This window comes from Apteryx rowi, unplaced genomic scaffold, assembly GCF_003343035.1.
Source record: "Apteryx rowi isolate R43461 unplaced genomic scaffold, aptRow1 scaffold_329, whole genome shotgun sequence".
Classification (NCBI taxonomy): Eukaryota; Metazoa; Chordata; class Aves; order Apterygiformes; family Apterygidae; genus Apteryx; species Apteryx rowi.
Window position 1 is genome coordinate 302,462 of NW_020449741.1, and position 5,934 is coordinate 308,395.

Sequence of the window (5,934 nt, forward strand, 5' to 3'; positions counted from 1 at the left end):
CAGCAACCGACGGGTCCCCGTTGGGCCTCAACGCCCCCGGCCGGAGCCGCGGCCCCTCCGCGCCCGAGGCTCGGCCGCGCTGCCCCCGCCGCCCCCTTGGGCCCCGCGCTCGGCCCCAGACGGGCCGCGGATCGGGGTCCCGGCCGCGGCTGTTCCGCTTCCTAGTCACCCTGCGCCTGGCGGGGGAGCGGGGCGGAGCGCGGCGGCGCGGGCCCAGCTGAGCGCGCGCGACACTCCCCTCCTCGGCACCCCAAACAAACCGCCCTATTGGCTGGCGGCAAGCGGGCGCCAGGCCGGAGGCGGGGCCGCGACCCTAGCGCTGGCCAATCAAAGAGCGGCGCGAGGTGGGTGACGACAGCTTGACGCAAAGGAAGAGGAGGTGGCCTGTATTCCTCAGGGGGCGAGACGAACCTCAAGAGCTAGCTGCTGATTGGCTAAAAGAAAAAACCAATGGAGGACCGCATAGGCGGGGCTCTTGGCCATAATCCAGACCTTCATTGGTCAGATAGGTGATCATTTGCATGCGACATTCTATTTATTGTCCGTCGGGGGCTTTTGTTTGTTAGTGGGTGGCGCCTGAGCGGAAGGCAGCGGTGGTGGCGGGCTGGCAGGTCCGGTGAAAGGTCCGAGTCGGTGACAGCAGCTCCCTGTTGGGGAGCGGGGCGGCCGCCTCGGGAAGCGCGCCTTGCTCCTGCCCTTGCAGCTGTGCAATGCGCTGCGGCTTTGCGTAACTGCTGCTTTGCTTCGTTTGCTTTACTGCTCTGCTGGGGTCCCCTGTAGCTTCTCGTTGCTCTGGTTTTAAGCCAGAGGGTAAAAGCAGTGCAGGACTTGCCTGTGTTTGTTGCACAAAGGCCTTCAGCCACGGAGCTTCCTGCTGGCACCTGCTTGTTAGTGCTGTTGGACTTCCTGCTGGCACAGATGTGACCTGTTCCTCTCAAAGCAGCTTGCAGTATGGTGGGGCTAGGTCACCCTGAAATGTTACCCAGTAGACAGCAGTGTAGTGCGGCAGCTGGCTCTGCCGGCTCGTGTTGCCTCTTTGTGCCTGCGAGAGGGTGAGTGACAGTGTTGGGCCTGCTCTGCTGAGTGAGTTGGGGGGCAGCTCTCTCCCTGTAACTCCCCATGCTTACATGGGGCCAGGCCCTAGGTTTAAGCTAGAATAAAATACTTGGGTTGTTGCATCTGAAAAGCTGCTTAGTCTTGCTGGGTGAAGAGGAGACCTGCTTTGCTGGGATGGAGCTGCGGGATTGACTGCCCAGTGCACAAGCACTGGTGTAATGCGTCTCTTCAGAGCTTGGAGTTAATGACTCTGCTGTAGACTAAGGAAACTGCTAATTCTTGCTGACCTCCTGTTATTTTTCCAGAGTTTTTAAGACACGGTGAATGCTGGGAGCTTAGCTGAGCACTGGGGGCTGCTCATCAGCTGGGGTCCTTGGGAAATGGTGGGCCTGGGTTTCCAGAATGTTCTGAGCTCAGAGGGCTCCTGACCAAGCAGAGCCTTGGGCACAGGGGGGCTGCAGAAGAGCTTTCTTCTCCATTGCTTATTTGATGGTATGCTGCCTATTAATTAAATACTCTAGCTAAAAGGAGGCTTCTAATTTTTTAGTGGTCTTAGCGCTACAGGTAACATACGTGGAATAAGAAGTGTGGAATCTCTCAGGAATGCCTAGTGTATTTAAAACTTCCAGACTTCCTTTGCAAAGTTTGCACTTGTGTAGGTGCTCTAAAATGGGATGTTTCTCTTTTTTTTTTTTTTTGAAACCATCTCCAAGGATTAGGAAGTTTTATTCAGTAAGGTACAGAATTATGTCAATGGGCTTGAATTTCACTTGCTAACTAAACCTTTAGGCAATTTTTCCAGCAGCTACTGCCTGATATTTATATGTAGTGATTTCTTGATAACTGCTGGCAAAATGATTCCTGTGAAACTTACAGCTGGTGCTGTGTGAGATTTTTTTCTTTTAGTGGCTGTTAATAAATTGTTTGGGGGTGGGGAATATTAGGTCTCTTCTTAATCATGAAAATCACAAGCTATTTTAATCTTCTTCCCTTGAGGAAAATCTTCACAAACTAAACTTAAAAGTAATGGTTTAATTATTCAAAAACTTCACAACCATATGTAGATTCTCAGAGTGGGCTCCCATGGAGAGTGTTGGGAACATATCTTACGGTGAACTAAATTTACTTGAACATGCCTAGAGCTTCTCTTCATCTCCTGTAAATATTCTGTAATGATATGCAATTCTGCATAGTTGTGATTAACCAAGCTTATTGCTCTAAATACAGTTTGTGAATCAAAAAGAGCTAAATTGCATATGATCTCATTTGTTAACATGGTCTGCTATCCAGTTTTAAATTTAAGTCTATAGGTTAATTAGGTTTTCTTTGTATAAAGTGTATTTTGCAGTCTTGTTATGGTGTAGCCCAAGATCTTCTGGCTTACACCAAATAGTGTTGCAAATTGATTTGACCTCAGCCAAATTTAACAATACTGACAGGAAATGATGCATTTGGTATGTACAGTGCCATATACAGTATTTCCATGGTGCTTTGCAAACGGATATGAAGATATGTTTGGTTCCCCAAGGAGCTCAGAGTTGAAGGTTTCTATTCTTTGTACATGTAAATAATTACATATGCTTGAATAGCTCCACTGCCTCAAGTGGACTGTTAAGGTGTGAAATTGCTCAAGTGTGTAAATGTGAAAGAACGAATTAAAAAAAGCATTGAACAAGATCTGAGAGGCAGGGAGTAGGTTGAGTATGTCAAGGCACATGAATTTCTCTTCTTTTTAATATGGAGGGACTGCAATCATGCTTTGGAAGACTTTCACAGATAGCAATAAACATTAAAAGGTATTTTCTATGGCTTTCTAGACTAGGCAGCAACATTAATTTGGGTTTGTTGCACATCCTGTGTATTTTAAGGTATAAATAACTACAGGCACTGCATGCTTCATAGAAACAAATAGTTTTCCTCTATTGCATGTTTTGTCTAGCAAAAGGATAAAGTTTATATTTTTAAGTGTATTATGTTGGGTTTTTAATTTTACATCTAATGTGCATGACTGTTATACTAATTATAACATTAAACTACTTTTCCGGTGATCTTAGGTAAAAAAGCCATCAGTATAGTATATTTTCCCTCAAGGTTACTTAGAAGCTATTAAATTTCACTCATAACTCCTTTCTTCTTAAAGGCTCTTCAGCTGTTAAATCTGGCAAATGATAATGGATGGTCTTTGTGTTACTAAAGCAGTTTTTTCTTTTCCCCTATTCAGGTAAGAGGATTTAAACTGAAGGCCAGACTTATATTGTTACTCCTTTACAGTTTACCAAATAGGAAGCACCTAATCATACAGCTTTATTTTTCTCAACACTTGAGGTCAAGCCCTTAAAACAAGGGGTGAAACGCAGTATGTGTTACTTTACTGCTGAAGGCTGCTCTTTGCCTATCCTTTGCTAGTAGTCAAGCATCATTCGTGAGGGCAGTACTCAGAGGAGGGAGGGTCTTACAATCCTAGGACAGGGTATTAATTTGCCTTTATAACAGGGCTTATCCACTGAATATTGGAGGGAACTTTCTAACTCTGAAGTCTACACAACTAGGGATGTACAGTTTAGGTATTAGGCAAAACTTTCTATGTAACATGGTGTAGTGTAAGACAGCTTTCACAGTGACTTGTGTTTAAAACAAAACTGGTCACTTAAGAGTTAATGTTTTCTGTAATTGGATTTTTATTCCAGCCAAGAGAGGAAAGATGGACTATAGATGACTACTTGAGACTTCTACTAGCCCTATGTTTTTGACTTGCTTGTACTATGTAGTTACAATAGCTTTCTTACCTTGTTTCCTCAGGTAACCAGACTATCTGTGCATATGTGGTGCCTTCCAGTCTGCTCAGAGACTCAACTTCAACCTAATTTCATTTTAAATATTGCTTGCACAGTGAAAATATGCAGCTGGATGGAGCCAAAAAACAACTTAGTAACTCTACCTTGGGAGTGGTGGCAAAATTAGCCAAGGCTGTTATTACAAATCCAAGAGTCCACCCAAAAGAAATGCTATAAATGACCCAGTTAGAACTGATGCCTTGCTAGGCAGAAGATAATTCAAGCATGAGATGCAAAGCTACAGGGAAACAAGACTTCATGAATTTTGCTGCTCGTGGCATAACTCATTCTAAAAGGGATTGCTGAGCTTGTGAGTAAGCCTGAAGCCAATGGGAACTGCCTTTAAGTTCCAGAAGATGCACAGCATGTTTATATACAGCACTGCCTCCCACATAGTACTACTTACTTATTGATTTAAAAAAAATTGCTTTTTACCTGCCAGAAAGGTCCCAGAGATTCTTGTGTTCTTTCAAAATGGAAAGTGTGATACACCATTTAAACTAACAGCCTCATCTATGGCCAAAGCTGACATAATTTAGTGTGTGTGTAAATTATCAGTTGCAGTTGTAGTGGAGGTGTGACTTTTGTTCTCAAATACACTTTTAAAATTTGTTTATGCAAATTCATGTGGACTTGCCGCGACTTCAGTGGTGTTATAATTGATGGTAGAGTTTATATGGGGCAGTATTAGGGTTGGGTCTTGGAGAACTGCATCTTTCTCAAATGTGTTGAGTAAACCTGGCTGTTGGGGCTGAAGGCAGGCACAGCACAGATGAGATTAGAGAGGTGCAGCTGTGCTGTCATTGAGCTGGGCCATACAGGGGGCACTGAGCAGTGCTGAGGGAGAGGAAGGGTGGTTTGTGAGGGCAGCAGCAGGAGGTCTTGGAGGTCATTATCTTTACTTAGATGTTACTAGAAAAATTTTGCTTCTATTTTAATAAGTTAAAATCACTTTCCTGCACAAGTTCTGAAAGCACTGATGAACTCTGGACTGTAGAATTACTTAACTTCCTGAAGTGCGTTTGTATTACAGTAGGCTTCAATTAGACCAGGCCCTGTTGCATTGGACACTTAATACATGAACAGTGATCTGAGCGGTTGGTGATTAAAATTCTGATTTCCAGGAAACAGGGGAACTTCCAGGTCAGATGTAAGTCAGTGGAGGGCTGTCTGAGTTGGGTGCTTTAAAGAGTAGGCTGTTAAATAATCCATCATCTATGTTAGTAACACTTCCCTATGGAGTTAATTCACATAATGCTGGAGACAGCAGCTGCTGCTGCTAAAAATGTCTGTTATGATTTTGGGCCTTACTCACCAAAGCTTCGAAGGTGGGTGGGTGTTTGAAAGCAAGTATGTGCTTGGACATGTTTCCCAGGATTGTCCCTGTCTCTCTGCACAGAGGCAGTGTGGGGGGACAGGGGCCTGTGAAGCTGAAGCCCTCTGAGGCTGCTGGCAGCCTTGGAAAGTGGCAGCTCTAATTTGTAAAATATTCTGGCCTGGTGGCCGAGAGAGCTGGTTCTAGCGCAGAGGCCCGATGCTGTGGCTTGCCCCTGTGTAGGGTTAGACGGAGCCTCCCTGACCGCACATCCCCAGGTGGCAGCGAGGAGGGTTTTGCAGGTGTTGCCCGGGGCTCTTCGGGAGGCGAAGGAGGGTCACACCGGACCGGTGGCCGCTTTCCTCCAGGTCCCCGTGGGGGAGGGGAGCCGGCTGCACGCGCCCCATTCCCCCCCCGGCGAGGCGGTCGGCGCTGGCCACGCCCCCTGCCCGCGGGGGGCGCGCGCCCGCTGCGCTCGACACTTTCCGTCTCTCTCCGCTATGCCAGCGGGCCGCTTCGGGTGTTTCCGTGGCTCTTCGGCTCCGTTTCGGGAGTTTCCGTGGCAGGGGCTCTCTCCGTTGTCAGGGGTAACGCTAAGCATCTCGGAGCGAGTGAGGCCTTGAGCGGTGCTGCCGCCGCCGGTTCTGCGCACCGGCGCCGCCGGCAGGTAAGAGTGGGCGGCAGGCGCCAGGCCGCCGGGGAGCCCGCTGCGGCTTGGCCTGCCCCTGC